Source organism: Coptis chinensis, chromosome 3, assembly GCF_015680905.1.
Source record: "Coptis chinensis isolate HL-2020 chromosome 3, ASM1568090v1, whole genome shotgun sequence".
Classification (NCBI taxonomy): Eukaryota; Viridiplantae; Streptophyta; class Magnoliopsida; order Ranunculales; family Ranunculaceae; genus Coptis; species Coptis chinensis.
The window spans coordinates 65,849,878-65,870,978 of record NC_141458.1 but is presented as its reverse complement, the minus strand read 5'-3'; the positions used below and the strand labels follow the sequence as shown (position 1 = coordinate 65,870,978).

Genomic DNA, 21,101 nt, shown 5'->3' with positions numbered 1-21,101 from the left:
CTATCTACTCTCGTTTCGCTGAGTGCGATTGCATTGACCATATGCAATAAGGCCTTAAACCACTAGGAATTCCCTAGTGTACGAGTTATAGTCTCGTGAGAGTTTTCCAGTGAAGGTACTCACAAACTTCATCTATACTACAACGACTAAGAAATAAAACTATTGTTTCCTTATTCATGCTCTAAATTAACTATACCTCTCACTAGCAATGCATATAGAGTAATCAAGTCGAAACCTAAGCTAATATATGCATAATAATCAATCATCTACGAATAAACATATATACAATGAGTATTGCTATGAAATGCAAGATGAAGTCCGTTTTCAAACTTTGGAATAAGCGTCCTTAAGTAGGTTCTCACATAAAAGTCAAGACAAAAATCACTGATTTTTCCACTCAAGTTTTGCTACTCCGATTAATGCGATTGGGCATACTTTTACCTTACAATCTCAATGACACACAAGGAAGCCGAAGTTGATCAAACACATCGCCACTTACTATCCCACTAACCTATTCCTAATTAAGCTAGAGGTCTTTATTAGGTGTCATGGGGATTAGGAGATGATTTAAGAAGGAAGGAAATGGATATTCAATAGGGACAAGTCCGAGATAATAGAGTCTTCATATTATGTAACTAGAGAAAACCTTGTTATTTACTTTTGCTTCTACACTTTGTTTCCATCCTTAACCATTTTTTTTTTTTTTTTCTTTGGCTTTTGACTCCTTTTATTCTATTTTTTGGAGTTTTATTTTATTTCTATTTTTATTTTTCTTTTCTTTGGATGGAAACTTCTTTTCTTTATTTTTTTGACGCAATTAACTAACTTTTGTTTACACAGGTTTTTCTCTTCTTCTTTCTTCCTTATTCTATTCTCAGACTTATCTAAATTGGGTAGGTTGAATTTATTTATTTATTTTTTTTTAATTTTTTTTTTATTTTGTTCTGTTTTGTAACAGGGTAAAGGATTTGTGGTTTATGAAAGGGCTAATGAAAGGCTCAGTGGGGCGACTAGCGAAAAATATACTTAGGTCGGAATTTCTAGCTATATCGATCCAAAAAGGGCCTAAATTCTCTCTTAGGACATGGTATAGTGGTCAAGCAAGTGGACGTGTGATTTCTCTATTCAGAATATACTTCTCCCTTGTGTCATTTCTCAAATGTTTCACTCATATAAGGCTTTAGGCTATATTCTTACAGGATTTGTAGAATAAGTACTCTAGCCTAGATTTTAGAAACTTACTGCCAAACAATCATAGATACTCATGTAATATATTTATAGATAGATGCAAAGATTATTACCTACATATTAACCTAAGTTTCTAAAAACTATTATAATGCAAAAGCTATGTGAGACTTTTAGATTATTAAGAGCATAGAGAAAGAAACAATACCAATATTCCTAAGTGTATAACATAAACTTTTTATTTTTATTTTTATTTTTTATTTTATTTTTATTATTTTTAAGACAAATAATCGTAATATACAACCTAATATGTGCTTAACATTTACATCATGTTTCCATACCACCCCAAACAATTTGGGAGAAGGGGTTCATGAAACAATTCAATAGCACAATTAAATTATGTAACTAACTAATTTTTATAATTTTTAATATTTTATAAATAAAAGTCGTAATTTACATCCTAAAAGTGTCTAATTTTTGCAAATGTTTCTATCCCACCCCCAAACAATCGAGCGCTTTGTCCTCAAAGTGTAAAGAGATAAGGAAAGAATTTACCATAGAAGCGTGGCAAAATTGGCGTTACTGTGAATGTAAATATTGTAAAGATGATATGATAATATGAAGCACAATTAAACCGGTGCGCACTAACTAACACAAACTCTCATGGAGTAAACATGACAGGCTTAGGGTGGCAACAAGATTTGAAATGAATACCAAAATCGCCACCCCAAACAAAATTGGAAAACTCTTTTTAAGTTTGAAATTTTTGTTTGGCCTATACTCAGAAAGTTGGTATTGTAATTTAAAACTTGGGTCTTTTAAGGTCGATTCGAGACTTGCTAGATTACTATTTTTATAGCTTTAAACTTTTTTACTTTTTTATGAATTAGGTTTAATATAAAGGAAAACAATAAGCGATAAAGACATAATTCACACCATAGAGAAACATGACTCAAAACCAAGAAAACATGCAAGAGTGGAAAAGCGTGAATTATGTGAACCGTGGACTTATGATCGGTACTTACAACCACACACTCCATAGGGAGGGCCGGTTACTTGAATGGTGCATTCACCAATATATGGAAATGAAAGGAAATGCACCAAACACAAAATTTGAGTCGTTTATAGTCGGATACTTTCGAGACTTTATCTAAATATATGTATGAATATGCGGTTTATCATATATCAACAACCGAAATAGTTGTGGATCGTTCCATAAATAAATATCACAGAAAACATATCCAAACACAATCAAGCACCAAGATTTCCCTACGAGCTTGACCCTAATGGAATGAAAGCGAAGTCGGATAGACCTATAACATAACCGAAAGCATGCACCTTATGTTTCATCTTTGAACGAGAGGGTGTCCTAGTGAATAAGTGTGGAAAAGTGAATGGTTGTGGAAGATATGGTAGATTGGGATAAGTTTTAGAGAAAAACATGGAAAAATGAGGATGTGGGTTTAGCACAAAAAATCATTCATGGTGTAGTTAGGACCTGCCTCAAGTCTGAAAAATGAAGGTGTCAAGTGGTTTATCCTTGGGAAGTATTTGTTTACTAGGTGGATTTAAAAATCATGAAGCATTGGGAGAAACTAAAGGATCGAGTGCAAACTCGAGGTTCCTTTGAAAGGGTGGAGGGTGGGGAATATTGGTGATGGAAGGTGAATGATTCTCGGCTAGAGCTCTCAAGTCCATATCATCGAAATCTTGATATATGCAAGACATTCCTCAATAGGTGGGTCAAAAGGATCTTTGGGATAGAGATTGAAAAATTCATCTTCCGTTATAGCATCAAAGGATGAATGGTTGTTGGCAAGGGGGACTTGAAGTGGTAAAAAGCGGTGCAAAAGAGTTGCGAGGAATTCTTCTTCGATTTCGCCTACTACCGGGGAGTCATTGTTAAAGTCGGAATTTCGAAGGAAAGGAATTTGTTAATTTGTTTATCGGAAACATGTTTTGAAGTAATCTTGAGCTAAGCTCTTGATCATGCTAACCTCGCCATTTATAGATGAATCGGATATCGCGGTCCTCGTTTTGAAAACATTTACCTCAACGAGAAAAGATGGCCAAAAGGACAAGGACATCGAACCACCGCTGGGCAGTTTATGAGCCGTTGGCGAGTGCCAAGAAGGGGGCCTAAAATGATAGGTACAGAGTCGTTAGTGACTTCGCGGTCGAGGATAACTTAAGTCGTTTGGGTAGTAAAAATTTTGGACTTTAACCAGCACGTTTTCAACCACACCCTTAGGATACTTAATAGACCAATCAGCTAATTGTAATGTCATTTTAGTAGGTTGCATCTCCTCTAGACCTATTTGTTTATACAAATAAAACGGGAGTAAGTTAACACTAGCCCCGTGTCTAGAAATAGCCCGTCGATCAGGTGAGAATCTCTTAAGGTGCAGACGATGGGGCGACCAGGGTCCTTGTACTTAACAATTCCATTATTTTCGGATAAAGTTGGGAACTGTTCAGTTAGAAAGGCGTCTTTAGGTATGTTGGTCTTACGCCTAGTAGTGCACAACTCCTTAAGAAACTTAGTGTGGTTAGGTAGCTTTTTTATAGCTTCGAGAAAAGGAAGGTTTATCGGTAGATTTTTGAAAACGTTCCTAATCTCCTCAAAGTTATTATCCCCGGTTAGCATGGCTAATTTTCGAGGAACGGTGGTTTCGCTCTATATTTAGCGTATGGCTCGACTTGATGTGTAACCTTGGCTTTCGTTTCTTAGGTTGTGGGTTAACCGGTACCTCTATATAGTGGTAGGTTCTTAGGTTTCTATTTCGTATCTAGTTCGATATCCGGTGTAGGGATCTTGATGGGGTAACTATAGGCATAGTTACTTTGTTATCAACCACTCTTCCAGAACGGAGAGTGGTGATGGCATTTAGCTCACCTACGATTGTAGTTTCCGTACTAGTATTACCGTTTACCTCAAAGGCTGTGTTTGCTGTTCTAGGGTTGGGTATCGCTTGGCCTGGAAACACGCCTTTTGGTTGGGCTTTCTCTTGGGCTAACTGTTGGTTTAAATTATTAACGGATTGTAGAATGTGTTGGTTAGATTGAGCCATGGTTTGGAAAAGTTGTTGGCTCACTTGTATGAAGGTGTCAAGACGATCCGGTTGTGTGGGTGTAGTAGTCACGGGTGGTGTGATTGGAACTATCTCGCGTTGATTATTTATGGGCGGATTGTGATAGTTATTATTTACCGAAACAATACCTCTATTAGCATTATAATTATTATAACTATATTGACCTTGTGCTTGACCTTGTCGAGGTTGCGCTTGGTTGTTATAATTATTATAATTACCCTGATCCTGTCCTTGTTATGGTGGAGCTTGGTTATAAGTGTGTGTTGGCCTAACATATTGATTATTGTACCCTGTAGGTGTGACTTATTGGTTATTTCTCCAACCGAAGTTGGGATTTTGTCTCCAAGGGGCGTTAGGTTCACTATTAATGGAACAAGAATGTTCATAGGCTATAAGGCGATGGGAGTCGGGATGCTTTCGGGACTCAACGAAACTACATGGATTTGAATTTACATTCATTCACGGGGATAGGCTTTTGTTGTACGTGAAATGGCCTCTACCTTTTTGTGAGGGATTCAATTAGAGTTTTAAGCTCGAGGATCGATTTAACCTCAAACATACCGGGTAGCCTTAACTATTGAAGAAGAACTAAGCGGAGCGGGGAGTAATCGTCACTACCCCCAAATTATTATTACGCTTTAGTCGATCTTCCAAAAATTTATATGCCTCGAGGCTCCTTTACTTAGGAAACTACCCCCATTCATTATGTCTAGGACTTCTTTATGGTGGTGTAGAAGTCCTTTGAAAAAGGCACGAACTAACGTGTCTTTTGCTAGGTGATGGTGTGGACACTCTATAAGGAGATCGGTGAAACGATTCCAAGCCTCGAAAATGATTCATGAGGATTCTCACCGAAGAAAGAAGTGAATCTTGGAAAGCATTTCATCCGTCTTTAGGGGTGGGTAAAATATTCCATAAACAATTTGAACAAGTTTGGCCCCACGAGTCCCGAGAATTAGCGCTTGGGCGTTAACCAAGAGCGCCGCCTTATCAAACTAAGGTGAAAGGGAATACCTCAATTTAATTTGTTCGCACCAACCGTAGGATGGTGGAATGTTGTAAGGACTTGTTCAATCCTACGCGTAGCCGATAAGTTTTTCATGGTCTAAACCATGAAAAGCGGGTAACAAATTAAATATATTTGGGGGATGCGGAAATCCCCAATGGTCCGCTAAAAACGATGCAAGATTTAGGGCTATCGCTCAAGGCTTTATAAAAGTCAGAGAGAGGAGTCTCTCTTTCTTCATCCATAATATCAGGTGGTGTATGTGAAATAGTAGCTAGAGGTGTAGTGGGTGGGAAACTAGATAGACTTGTTTGTTGACGTTGCCGTGTAATTACGTTAGTTGTTTTTCTTTGACTAGACCTTAATCTCATGCAAGACTAAGTCGAACTTAACTAAACATGCAACACTCCAAACAATTCTGATATACTAATATAAACCTCTAACTGGAGATGCGAGGTGTAGAAGAAAGGAATACGATTCGTTCTTGCTTCGCTTATGAATAACGTCTTGTTTCTGGCGTGTTGGTGTAAATAACAAGTTAGAACACTGAAAAACTTTAAAATCGAAGTTTGAAACAAACCTGTTGAAATCCGAGATTTTTGGCTTAAAAGCCAGTGCGCCGCAGAGAAGCCTTGATTGTGCTCCTTGTTGATGACTTAAGCTGGTCGCTTCGGTGTGAGGGCTGGTCGCTCGTTCGAGGGTGGTTGGGCTCGTGTTCCAGACTATAGGGCGCAGGTGCGCTCCTTACAGGCGCGGTCGCGCTCTGTGTAAATTTGTCGGAACTTTTTCAACGCTGAAACGGATAACCACAATATGAATCAAACAAGGGTGGGTGGGTTTAATGGGACTTAAAAATGACTAATTCTACTATGAAAACAATGCTAAAGTGCAACTAAGATGGCAGCGGCGCCATTTGATAAAACATAAAATTAATAGTTTTACCTACAAAATAAAGCGATTAAACTTACAAACGCAAGTAAAACTAAAATGAATCTTTTGTCTAGATTTATCAAAGTTTCTACTCTCAAATCTATCGAAATAGCGTGGAGTAACAAATTCGTTCCACTCCTAGTTCTCTAGCATGGAATGTTTTCTAGTCTAATTAGTCGGTCTTAAGTCTAATGAGAGCTTTACGAAGGGTGTTATACTACGATACAATATGAAATTGATTATTTGAATTTAAACTACGAATGCTATGGAAATATGATTGTTTTTTAATCTAGATAAAGGATTAGAGGGGAATTGAATCCACCTCGAATCCAACTTGATAACCTAGCATAGATTCTTGTATCTTGACTCTTACGTTCTTACGGCAAGAATTTCGAGTTCTAATCCCTAGTGTTCATGGCATTTCTACCAAATACTAACTAGCATGTGAGGTCGTCCACCCATTCTCATGGCGAATCACGACCTTCTAGAGTGGAATAGATTCTACAACGCTTCTACACTAAACCACTAAGTTTTCATCAAAGCTTCATCAACCCCTCTAATGGAGGTTTTAGCCTTGAATCATTTCGCAATCATTCCCATATGAATCTAAACTACACATATTATCAAGATTCGAAATTTACTAATCTAAACTAAACAATGATTAAATTCCAATTAACAACTAAGAAATGGTAACCAATCAACAATTAAAACTAGATCTAATAGATTGAAATAACACAATTCAAAATTGATAAAATAACTATTTTATTTATCTAATCAATCAAGAACAATGATTCAAAGACTTAATCTAAAATAAGAATTGAAAATGGAACTAAAACTTAATTTAATTAATGAAAACAGATCTAGAATTATCTATATTATTTTAGGTCTAACTAGCTACCATTAACAAAGAGCTAAGCTTTTGTTTTTATACATTCAGATCCAAAAATCGTGCATGGGCTTGGAGCCATGTTTTGGGCCAGAGAATCAGGCCCAAAACCCAATTCTTTCAGTCCAAAAAGGCCTCTTCAGCTACAGTTGGCTTCAATAGACTTTTCGTTCACTTCCGCTCCTCTGATTGGGTCAAGGCTTAGACCATTGGAAAGCTCTTTCCGAGCCGGTCGTTTTGACATAAGGTAGGCCCCATTCCGAGGTCTGAGTCCAAAGATACGGCCTTCGAAAGTTCTCATTGACTTGTGTCTTTGTTTTACGCGTCGACTTTTCAGCTTTTGACCGGGCTTTAGAAAGGTTTTATCTTCTTGAATCTTGGCCTTTAATCACGGAACTCCTTAGTAACCGACCGTTGCTCCTTTATCTCGCTAAAGTGGCACATTTCTGCACGTAATGGACTTTGAAACCTGAAATGCATAAAAACACGTAATCAGTGTTAACTCTTTATTATTACTCACATAATTGGTCTAAAAGTATGAATATTAAGGGGTTAAAACTACAGTTTTGAGCTCTTATCAAACCACCCCCAAACAGCATTTTGCTTGTCCTCAAGCAAAGATAGAATAAGGGGTTAAAACGTATAATTTTATCTTATTGTAGAAACCCTCTATATGGTTATAGATATCTTTTGATTGAGAAAAACAATTACCAAAAAAAAAACAGGGCGTTCTAAAACGAGAATTAAACAAATGGTGTAACCCAAAGTGAAACCATTGTATGTTTAATTCTATCTTTTTATCCACCTCTCTATTTTTGTCTTGAGAATCTGACGTTAAAATATTCAACCTTGTACAAATTTTAAAAAAAATTCCCCATCTTTTATAAATCTTCAAAAATTCAAAAACTTCTTTCTTTTTCTAACCCTCCAACTTTTTTCAAAATTTTCACCAACTTCTAAAATCTTCAAAAATTTCTAAAAACTTTGAAACTTGTTTCTTTTTCTTAAAAAAATGGCTTTCTCTAAAAACAAAACCTCTCCACCTAGCAAGACTTGATGGATTTGTTTCGATGATCGTGTACAAACACTTCCACATGAGATGAAAGTGACGATATGGATACACTTACCAAAGACCAAACCTGGTCAATGTAAAAGTTCATATGCACGTAAGAGACGAGCCAAGAGAGAAGACTGGTGCTTGAACTGTCAAACACCAACCTACCCCAGTCTTCAACCTCATAATGAAAATTCAGTTTTTTAAGTTTACACTTTCTTACCACCTACAAGTCGCACTCAACTTCATATAGTAATCCAACCATCTGGTTAGGATTGACTCAAGTTTTCAAAACGTTGAAAAGTCTTAGGGATCTAACTAAAAAAGACCCATTTTTTTAAATTTCAGTTCCAAAAATCAAAAATACAAAAACAAGTTTATTTCATTTGTATATATTTCCATTCCTTTCTTTTTGCTTCCTCTACTTATAGTGATTAGATTCTAACACAATCTAATTCACACGAGATTCCCTTCGTGCAACAACTTATGTCATCTACACTCTCCAAGGCGAACTTCCACCATCTTGTTTTTCATCCACCATTAGATGTGGGCATATCATATACCATTGCATAGCATTTTTCATGCTAATCGTTTTGGTAGTTCATTGGTCCAAATCGGACAAGTAACGAAGCGAGGATCTGTGTTTTAAGCATTTCAAGGCACTAAGAACTAGATAAGAATTATGAAATTTCAGAAGGGCTTGGGCCAAAAATTTCAAACTTTAAAAGTGTCACATGCAATCACTGCACGTTCCACCTAACCTAGTTGCACCCACACATCCGCCCCTCTTCATTTCATCTTCCCAACAAAAAAATATAACCTACCCGCCGCACCGTACCACCAACAAGAACAACAATTCTTCCACTACTAAAAGAAGGGCTTTTTGTGTTACTTTTTTTTTAAGCCTCGTGTCACTTAATAAAAAAAAGTGACACACCAAAATCTTATGTGTCACTTTTTTAGAACATTGAGCTGGTTGTGACACTTGTTAAGAAAGTGACACAATTGAAATCACGTTTATGTACCACTTTGGTCAAAAGTGGCACGGGTAGGAATATTTAATGTGTGACTTTGGTCAGATGCGCCACGAGTGGAGAAATTTAATGTGTCACTTGCATAGATAAGGCTAGACGTTAATTTTTTTAACTCGAGATCTCTACACCGGTACAGAGATCATCTCTGTAACCGTGTTATCTCGCCGTTGATCTGAATCCGAGATGTGTGTGTGCCTCGATACTTGTGTGTGTGCTCCGAGATATATGTGTGAGCGCCGAGATACGAGATGTGTGTGTGTGGTACAGAGATCACCCGGTTATAGAGGAACCGGTCTCTAATTTTTTACCATATTTTGAATTTGAACAAAAGTGACACAAGCAAATGTTTCCAAACGTCCATCATCCCCAAACAGGATAGAAATCCACAATAGAAATCCACGAAATTACGTAAAGCCCAAATAGTAAAGTTTCTGCCCAATAACTCGCCTCTCTCAAACTCGTATCTCAAACTTTTTTTTTGATAATGGTATCTCAAACCTAGGTTTAACGAGGAAGACAATGTTTTCCTTCCCGTTCTATCAGTCGAATCGAAGAGGAAATAGCTCGTCTTTATTGAAAAAACCGAGGTACACTACTATTTACCTCGGTTGTATAAATAAATAAAAGAGGAATAAAAAAAGGGCAGAGGGTAGTTAGTTGTATTTTCATTTAAGAAGAAGAAGGGAGTGGGGCTGTTGTCAGTAAAGGAGTAAGTGAGCAAGAGAGTCAAGTGAAAAAAGTCTTTGGCTCTTCCCAATACAACAAATTCCTCTTTATTTCTTTCGGGTATATGGTTTCTGCCATACTACAAAATATCCCGATATATCGTGATATTTGAGGATATTTATCCATATTTCAGAGAAAGATATATAAATATCATGATATGTTTAGAGATATATACGACTATAAATATCAGTGATATTTTGACGATATTTACGATATTTGTTATATTTTACGATATTTGACGATATTTTGTGTATATAACAATTTTATTTAATATTTACCATTATATTTCAAATAAATATAAATAATGTATCATGATATATCAATAAATATCCACAATATCCACGATATTTGTCGATATTTTGGATATATCCACGATATTTGCATGTGAAACAATGTCAAATATCCCCAAAAAGGAGAATATATCTACAATACATATCCAGAAATTGAATTTCGATAAATACTTATATCCTCATATTTTGTACTATATTTTCTGCTACTGCCTACCCAATACCTGATATTCTTCTCCTTCTTCTTCTTAAACTATTATTAATATTATTAAATTATGGTACTTCACTTCTCCCTGGTCGAGAGAGATAGAAGGCCCGGTTGCATCCATTTATTAATGTTGTTTGGAGATGCTGTCTCAAGGTGGCAGGGGGAGGTGGTCTCGAAGAAGAAGAAGAAGAAGACCGTGATCTCTACCCTCCTTCTTCTTCGGCTCCTGCTATACTTCTCCCCCTCAATATATAAATGTCACCTTTACTCTTCACTCTCTACTATTTTATCTTCTACTTTTACTTATTTTACCTGATTGAATGAATGAATGTCAGTAGGAACACAATCCAGAGATATTTAAGGAAAGGGAAGAGTTGGAAGTATCGCCTTTCCGATGTTGCCTCTCCGTCTCCTATTCCTGTATCCTTAACTAGTTCATCCAGACCACTACTACTGGACGACGAGGTACCTTATCCTTTTACTTTTACTTTTCTATTACAAACTAGAAACAAGCAATTCATTTTGCTACTTTTATCTATTTATTTTCTCAAGTCTCTGTCCTTGAACAAGAAAATTTTATTCAAACACAACACTAATGCATCAAAATTACTGTTTTATTAGGATGCCCAGGCGCATTTCCCCTCGTTACTAAACTATATATTGACTTTTACTAACTATTCAGGATCCTAAGGCAAGTGATGGAAAACAGAGGAGCATGAAGACGCGATCCCTCCTTGAACATGATGTAAGTAAATCTTCATTTCGTCAATCTTTCATGTGTTCGTGTGATAACTGGTCACTAGTATGAGCACACTCCAATCTCTCCTCATTATCCAATTCAACTCGGATTGAAATCAGTTTTGTTATCCAATCTCTGCTCTGTATTCACACTTCCACTGAGTACGTATGTCAGACTTGTTTCCCTTCCTTTACTGTTCTTAGATTTAACCCCTAAGCAGTTGTTTAAATTGAAGTTCATAGATTTAGGGATATTTCAAGTGAAAAGGCATTTCTTTTATAGAGATCTAAGGATGGAGACAAACCAGGTAATTAAGCCCTCACTCAATCTATTTTCTCTCATCTCTGTATTCGTATTTCAAACCAGTTGTATTTTCCATCTACTGTGCCGATTTAAAATTAAAAAATCATTAACAAGTTAGCGTATTTGCTTAACTATTATGAGTTTGGGGTTTTCCATTCATATTTGCTTACCTACAAAGTTTAGGGAAGTCTCCAAGTGGCTTGGAAACTAGAACTCTGGTTGATTGAATAAAGGATTTTCAAGAGGGCATGGCATCCTATGTTGAATAAGTACCTTGAATAGCCTGAAAGCTCTTAAGGCAGCAGGTTTGTTGATAGTGAGTTACTGAAGGTGTTGTTCTTTTCCATCTCCGACTTCGGGTCATCTAGTAGGAAATTGGCCCATTTAGTGATAGACCTCTTTCAACTACAGACTTAGAGGTAAGGGGGCGAGACTGGTCATAGTTAGAATGCTTTGAATGTAATGAAATCCGTATTGGGAATTTGCCACCTTCTGGGGTCTACATATATAGAAATGATTTTTCTTTTTTAGTAATCTATATGAATAGAAAGATATATCCATCCATCTATCAGATTTTTCTTTTTTATATCTAAAAAAAATATATTTAATTCAACATTTAATTCAATTCAAAGAACTCCACTAGCTCCCCCCCCGCATGAAATGGCTCTGCTGCAATAGATGTTCCCTTTCTACGATTTCGGTTCTCGATCGAAGGCCGGACTTTGAATCATTTTAGTACACAACACTCGCAACAAAAGACTTATAGCTGAATTGAGCATTCCTATAAGAGATCGAACTCGAATGGGTATATGAATTGTCAATAACACTTGAGTTGTTAAGTTTCGGCCCAAAATGGCATAAGGAACAATTCGAATGTATGCCCTTGTCTTTCTGCTGATTTTAAACATTAGGGTGAGTGAGCAAACCCAGGCTTCTAGTTATTTTGATTTTAGCTTTTTATATTCTTAAGTTAGTAACAATGTTTTGATTTGATGCTTGCGAGGTTTAGAAAATTGGAAGTTGAAGTGCACACCACCCAACTTTTTTAGCGTTTAATTTCTAGTGGATTAGTATGTTCTTCTCTCATGCTATACTATATTTTTAAGTGCAATATTTCTTTTTTGTTGATTATTTGTTTTAGGTATAATAATTCATCAATGGGTTTTGACATAGGCGCCTTCCTAGGAAACTTGTTTTTGGCTTTCTTTGTACATGATGGACATCACTATAATAATATATTTTTCGTCGAACAGGTATTGGAGTTCTCTAGCAGGAAGAGTTACACCACTGAAATAGATGAACTTCGTCTTGAATTTATTGACTTTATCCAACAATTTATCTGAGTAGTTAATTTGATTGGGTAAGTGGGCTTCCATATTTTCCCTTTCTTTATGTATATATACTTTTCTTATTGATTTTTTTATTCTTACTTGTGCAATATACCCTTCTTGATTCACTTGCTTTTTAATTTTATATACTAGTCATAGTGGAATGACGATTTCATGATATGATGCAGGTGCATGGATCGATTAACAGATGCATAGATGGTAGCTAGGTTTTTTTGTGTTGGAAGTGCGCACAACTAACAAGCTAAGATCGATATGGTTAGGATAGCATTGGCATCATGTAGTTTCTTTTTTATTTGTTTTAATTTATTGTGATTCTTTTGGTATTGGAATAACTTATTTTGTTGGGAGTCAAGCTGGATGATAGATACTAGGTTTGATCCATGAAATCAATAGAAATTAATTGTTTTGAATGTTGTTTCTTTTTTTCCGAGTGGATGTTGTTTCCATATCATAAAGCAGGTTAAAGCGATTTTGGTTGTGATATTTTGATAAATGTATGTGGATGTTGTTTATGTCATAAAACAGATTAGTGGAATTTTGGTTATGACGTATAGGATGCAGGTTGAGAAATGAATACGATCCAATACAAAATGAGAAAAGGTTTTATAAAAAAATTATTTTCATTTGTTTCACTTTTGGAAAAAGTGACATAATATCTATTAAAAGTGACACAACTGACCACTCTTATGTGTCGCTTTCTTTTTTATATGAGTTATATGGAGTTGATTCTCAAAAGTGACACAAGAAGTGGGGGGCTTTTGTGTCGCTTTTGACGTATTTATGTCATGCTCCAGTCCAAAAGTGACACATTAAGTACTTAATGTGTCACTTTTGACGTAATTATGTCTCGCTCTAGCCCAAAAGTGATACAAAAAGTATACTTAATGTGTCGCTTTTGACGTACTTATGTCTTGCTCTGGTCCGAAAGTGACACAACTAGTATACTTAATGTGTCGCTTTTGATGTATTTATGTCTCGCTTTGGTTCAAAAGTGACACAACTAGAATACTTAATGTATCACTTTTGACGTAATTATGTCCCACTTTGTTCCCAAAGGGATGCAACTAGTGTCACTTTTGACAAGCCATGTGACACTCTTTCTTAAAAATGACACAAGAGGTTATTCTTAAGTGTCATTTTATTAACAAAAAGTGACACATTTAGTAAGGCTTTTGTATCACTTTTGGTTGAACTTTATGTGTCGGGGGCTATTAGGTCACTTCAAAATTAATTTCAAAAGTGACACAAAAAGCCTTTCCTTTAGTAGTGTTCCAACAATAACACCGCTTCTTTCAGCACAATGTCACAAGGACATTGAACATGATTCAGGATGTTGTGAACGGTAGAGATAGGCAAAATAGGAACCGACATCAGCCAGGAGAAGACACTTTTTGACGTTGGGGAGACAGTAGAGAATCACACACGGTCTCTGGTTAGGCAGTTCCCTAGTGGCCGTGTAGATAGTTTGCTTATGTACTTTACATTTCACACTTTTTATTTCTTAAACTTCTAGTATAATAATAATCATGAAAGCATGTTTAGATTTTCTTGTGCTTAATTTTATATATGAGAAGAAGGAAATACAAATACATCATGCCAAAATTTTGAGTTTTTCTGCATTATACATGATTTCAAAAATAAATTCAAAAACCCAAAAATTTCATAGTAAAATATTTACGTAATTTACATTTCAAAGAAGCCATGTATTTCTTGTTCTATTTCAAGTAACCCACTCTCCAAACTTGTTTGGGGGTGGTAAATTTTCAATGAAGAACATAGTACAAGTGGTACTACTGTTTTTGCTCATGTTCCTATGGTAATCTCTTTTCTTATATCTTCATACTTTGAAGACAAATCATATTTTTGTTTGGGGGTGATATAGAAACATTTTGCAAAAACTCATTGATTGTATATGACAATAAGTTTCCAAGACCAAGGTTAGAACAGTTAAGTTCTATATCTTGTAAGAACCTAGCCATAGCCTCATCTGAATGATTATTGAGTGATGACACAAAAGATGTCCGGATAGAAAGACTACATGCCACTTGCTTGATCACCACGCCATATCCTAAGAGAGAATTTAGGCATTTTTGGATCGATATAGCCAAATAAATATTAAAAACCCAAAATAATAATTTTTTCCTCTAGTTCCCCCTTTTTGAGCCTTCAAATTCAATACATTTTTATTCTTCGCCATCAATCCCTCACCCGTGTTAGCCCCAATAAAAAGCTTACCCAGTCGACAAGTTAAGAATAAAATGAACAGCAGAAAGAGAAGAGAAGACCTTGTACAATAACATATCAGTTAGTTGCTTTAAAAAGAAAAGAAAAGAAAGATTGTATCCATCAAAAAGAAAACTCCAAAATCAAAGTTAGAACTCCAAAAATCAAAATCAAATTGAGTCACAAAGCCAAAGGGATATAGAATGAAACACAATTCGGAAACAAAAAACAAAACGAGGTTCTTCTCTAGTTACAAATATCTTGATCGAATACCCTATTCCTCAACTTATAAGATCTTATTTTTTTTCTATCCATTTTTCTTTCTAAACCATCACCTTAGCCCCATAACTCCTAATAAAAGACCTTTAGCTCGATTAGGAATAGGATGGTGTGATAGTAAGTGGTAATTGTGATCAATCGACCCAGGTTTTTTTGGACGTCATTCGTGTATGTGAGGAATATAAGTGCTCACTGCACTTAAGAGAACGAAACTTGAGTGAATTTATCAAAGAGTTTGTATTTCGACACATTCCTGTGAGAACCCAACTTAAGGACGCTCTCCAAAAAGCAGGGTTGGCTCTGGGGTAAGGCCAACTAGGTGATCGTCTAGGTGCCCCAAGCTTCAGCCCAACTAAAGGGCTCCCATCTAGACCACAATTAGTAAGATTTTGTTGGTATGGGCTTGGCCAATTTGCATTTGGTTAGGCCCACAGTCAATTTTTAGCAAAAACATGCATAATAATCCTTGAAAATGTTGCTGCAATTAATGACTTGGGGGAACCCATATTACATCCACCAAAACTGAATACATGATCAAACCCCAAATGTGCATTTTTATCCCCTTACATTACTGCATTACAACCATTCTTATGCTTAATAAATAGACAACTCATAGTTTTTACTGTCATTTGCAAGTTACATTGACTTTTCAGACTACTTATCGTAAAAGATGCACTTAAGTGCCAAAAGGAGCTCTATTAACGCTTCTTAGGAAGATTCGACCTTATATGAGAAAGTGTTAAAAAGTCATTGTCAAAGTCAACGATCAACGGTCAATGACTCAAACCCAAAAGACTGAAGAGTATGTCCTTATTAGCTCAAAAGACTGAAGATGATGTCTTTATCTCAAAAGTAGCATTGTTTAACCCTAGCTTGCTCAAGAAGAAAAGATAAAGCATAAAGTATAAAGCAAAAAGCAAAAGGAAAAGCAAGTATATGAGGTGTCCTACATCTAGAGGAAGAGGGTAAATATGTAATTATAAAAGTAGAGGTATATAAGCAAAAAGTGTAGATAGAAATCATATCCAATTCTTGGCTTGACAAACCAAAAATTGAGATCAATTTACTCATGTTTTTTTAGATAGATTTATTTTATTGCAATTTTTATTTCTTGTCTTGTATTTTCATTTGCTCAACTTATTGTTTTCTCTACTTTAAGTCTTTCATTGCATTTACACACTTGTTTTCAATCTTGTTATTAATCAAACGAGTTATATTTATAACATCTCTAAATAGTTTTTCAAAAATTTGAAGATATAAAAAATGAAAATTTTACGTCCGAGAGAAACTAAAATGATACTGAATAAACGTATGATTTTATTCTCTTGTAGAAACCCTCTATATGGTTAGAGACACCTTTTGATTGAGAAAAACTATTTTGTTAAAAAAAAAAAAACCCCCCACACACACATTTCATATGTGTATGTATAGATAGTTGTTTACAAACTTTATATTTCGCACTTAATATCTTTTTTCAATTGTTAGTGTAATAATAATCATGTATGCATGTTAGATTTTCATATGTGGAATTTGGCGTATGAGTAGAAGGTAATACAAATACATCATACCAAAATTTCCATTTTCTTTTGCACTACATATGTTTTCAAAAATACAAAAACCCAAAAATTTCATAGTAGAATAGTTACGTAAATTACTATTAATATAACCCATGTATTTCTCATTTTCTATCTAACAACCCACGCTCCAAACTTGTTTGAGGGTGATATATTTTCAACACGAAGAATAGAATACATGTGTACTGCTGTTTTTGCTCATGTTTCTATAGTAATCTCTTTACTTATATCTTCATACTTTGAGGACAAAACATATTTCTGTTTGGGGGTGATATAGTAATATTTTGCAAAAACCAGACATTTCTTATATTAGGTATATTATTATAGTTCTTATCACTAATGAGAGAGCAATTTATAATATGAAAATAGTAAATATAAGATTGAAAACAGTAGATTTAAAGGTGAGAAAGATAATTAGAGAATACTTAATCCACCATGCAATTCGATTGACTATTAGTTAGTTATCGAATTGCCTTTCTTGATCCCTAGTGAACACCAAGTCCTTTCGGATCAAAGCTTCACTAGCATGAGAGTTTAGCTCCACCACAAATCTCTTTGATGGTGGCTCTAAACTCTTGTTCAACTCTTATGGTTTTTATCTCTAAACAACCATGAGAATCAAACTTGAAACTCTATTCTAAACAACAACCATTCTAATTAATAAATCATCCTCACATGGCTTCATAAACCCCTCTAATGGAGGTTTAGTCTTGTGTCATCGGAATTATTATACTAAAGCAATAAAAATAAGACATAATAAAGTAGAGACAATAATTTAATTAAAGAACTAAAGCTTTATCTAATAAGGTTTTAATGGAGGCTACAATGCTAACCTAATTCTAACCCTAAACTAAACTACACTACACTAAACTAATTAGAGACTAAGGGAAGGAAGGAGAGAATAAGTTTAGCCTTAACCCTCTTTATATAAGAGAGGGTTAGGGTTACATTTTTGTGTATGGGTGATAAACGTAAAATTGAATAATTTACCTACGAAATGAACGATAAAACTCAAAACGCAAGTGAAACTAAACTTAATTACGTGTTGCTATCAAAGATTTATATACTCTCAATTCTATCGAAATAGAGTGGAGTAAAAAGTTCATTCCACTCTTAGTTCTTTAGCATTCAAGTTTCCTAGATTAACTAATCTATTCAAAGTCTAATGAGAGCAATTGTGGGAATTATACTACAATGTGAACTAAAACTAGACGTAATATAAAGATTATAACTTTATTACATTTAACTAAACAATAATTGAATTCTAAATTAATAACTAAGAATTGAATAACAACAACTGAAATTAGATCTAACAATTTTAAATGACAAAATCGAAATGAACAAGAAATAACTATTTTATTTATCTAATCAATGAAGAACTATGATTCAAAGAATTAATCTAAAACAATATATGAAACTAATTAATTTAACTAATTGAATTCAAAAACTAGATCTACAAGCTATTTTAATGGCTACTTTCTATTCTAGATTCTCAAACTATATAAAACAATGTTATTTCAATCTAAACTAATTAAGAACTAACTAAAAACTAATTTACTAACTAAAAAACTAAGTTCTAAACTATATTTAATGGAGGCTAACCTAATTTATTTTCTACCCTAGGTCTAATTAATGAGTTGCCTCCTTTCTTCCCTTGAAAAGGAGAAAGAGATCCCCAATTTTGTGCATGGGCTAAGGAGCCATGTTTTGGGCCGGAAAATCGAGCCCAAAGCCTAATTTTTTCAGTCCACAAAGCCCGTTTCAGCTTGCTTTGACTTCAACAGACTTTTCATCCACTTCTGCTCCTCTGATTGGGTCAAGGCTTGGACCGTTGGAAAGCTCTTTCCGATCCGGTTGTGTTTTGATATAAGGTAGGCCCAATTCCGAGGCCTGAGTCCAAAAATATGGTATTCGGAAGTTCTACTGACTTATGCACTGTTTTTGCCCGCGTTGACTTTTCAACTTTTGACCAGGGTTTACAAAGGCTTTGTCTCCTTGAATCTTGGTCTTTAATCACAGAACTTCTTAGCAACCAACCCTTGCTCCTTTATCTCGCCAAAGTGGCACATTTCTGCACATAAGTGACTTTAATGCCTGAAATACATAAAATTACATAATCAGCATTAACTCTTATTTATTACTCGCATAATTGGTCTAAAAGTATGATTGTTAAGGGGTTAAAACTACAGTTTTGGGCTCTTATCAAACCACCCCCAAACAGCATTTTGCTTGTCTTCAAGCAAATATGAGAAATTAGAATAAGTGACAAAAAATGGAGTTCTAACTACTCTCGTTTCGCTGAGTGCGATTGCATTGACCATATGCAACAAGGCCTTAAACCACTAGGAATTCCCTAATGGACGAGTTATAGCCTCGTGAGAGTTTTCCAGTGAAGGTACTCACAAACTTTATCTATACTACAACAACTAAGAAATAAAACTATTGTTTCCTTATTCATGCTCCAAATTATCTATACATCTCACTAGCAATGAATAAAGAATAATCAAGTCGAAACCTAAGCTAATATATACATAATAATCAATCGTCTACAATAAACATATATACAATGAGTAATACTATGAAATGCACTAGCAGGTCCGTTTCTGAAAATTCGGAATATCGTCCTTAAGTAGGTCCTCACATAAATGTCAAGACAAAACCACTCACGATTTTTTCCGCTCAAGTTTAAGCTACTCTACAGTGTCTTTGTGGGCACATTTTACCTTACAATCTCAATGACACACAAGGAAGCCAGAGTCGATCAAACACATCTGCCACTTATTATCACACTAACCTATTCTTAATTGAGCTAGAGGTCTTTATTAGGTGTTGCGGGGATTAGGAGATGGTTTAAGAAGGAAGGAAATAGATATTCAAAAAGGACAAGTCTGAGATAATAGAGTCCTCATATTATGTAACTAGAGAAGACTTTGTTCCTTACTTTTGCTTCTACACTTTGTTTCTATCCTTAGCCATATTTTTCTTTTTCTTTGGCTTTTGCCTCTTTTGATTCTATTTTTGGAGTTCTAACTCTTTATTTTCTTTTATTTATTTATTTGGATGGAAACTATTTTTTTTTTCTTATTTGAAGCGACTAACAAATTCTTGATTTCAAAGGCCTTTCTCTTTTCTATTATTCATCTCTATTCTCAGACTCATTCAAAAAATGGCTAGGTTGATTTTTATTTTTATTTTGTTTTGTAAAAGGGTAAAGGAATTGTGGTTTATGAAAGGCTAAAGAAAGGTTCAAAGGGGTGACTAGCGGAAAATAATTTCATAAGGTTTTAATTTCTGGTTATATCGATCCAAAGAGGGCCTAAATTCTCGCTTAGGATATGGTATAGTGATCAAGCAACTGGACGTGTGATTTCTCTATCCGGATTTTACTTCTCCCTTGTGTTATTTCTCAAATGTTTCACTCATATAAGGCTTTAGGCTATATTCTCACAGGATTTGTAGAATAAGTACTCTAGCCTAGGTTTCAGAAATTTACTGCCAAACAATCATAGATACTCATGTAATATATTTATAGCTAGATGCAAAGATTATTACCTACATATTAACCTAAGTTTCTAAAAACTATTCTGATGCAAAAGCAACGTGAGACTTTTAGATTATTAAGAGCATAGAGAAAGAAAACAATACCAATATTCCTAAGTGTATATCATAAACTTTTTATTTTTATTTTTTTTGAATTTTTGAAATTTTTGAATTTTTAACTAGAAAATAAGTGCATATTATACATATATATATCCTAACAGATGCCTTAATTACACGTGTTTCTATGCCCCCCCTCCTAAACAAGAAGCATGCTTTGTCCTCAAAGTATTTTAAATAAAGAGGGTATGAAAATACCATTGAAACGCGTGAAATTCCGGAACATCTGCAAAACAAGGTTATAACATACTAATATAGAAAAATAAAAAAATGACGCAACTCTATAGGAGTTCCACATGTTATGAGGTAGTAAGAAATTAACTTGCTTGGGACATAAGCAGACACTAACTGAAACTAAAACTTACCTGCACTCACGCTTAATCGTCATCCTCATTATCTAGAAAGAAATGAGGTTCTTTCGCGTCCTGCCATGCCATGATAATTTGCCAGGCTTCACGCCATTTATCATCTATGATTGCTAATCTATTAAGCGCCACTTGGTCGGATGGGGTGTAAGGTGCAACCAGATGAGGTTGTATCCTCCACCCTTGCCAAGTCATTGCACGGAA

The 21,101-nt window shown here is 35.1% G+C and overlaps 1 long non-coding RNA gene across 1 annotated transcript; it reads left to right on the top strand.

The window, feature by feature from the left end:
• The first annotated feature begins 10,485 nt into the window (after window positions 1–10,485).
• Window positions 10,486–13,209, top strand: LOC147510448 (uncharacterized). Its single transcript, XR_015218839.1, has 4 exons — window positions 10,486–10,873; window positions 11,091–11,153; window positions 12,704–12,810; window positions 12,967–13,209. It is a non-coding gene; the product is annotated as an uncharacterized LOC147510448 (long non-coding RNA).
• The last annotated feature ends 7,892 nt before the right edge of the window (window positions 13,210–21,101 follow it).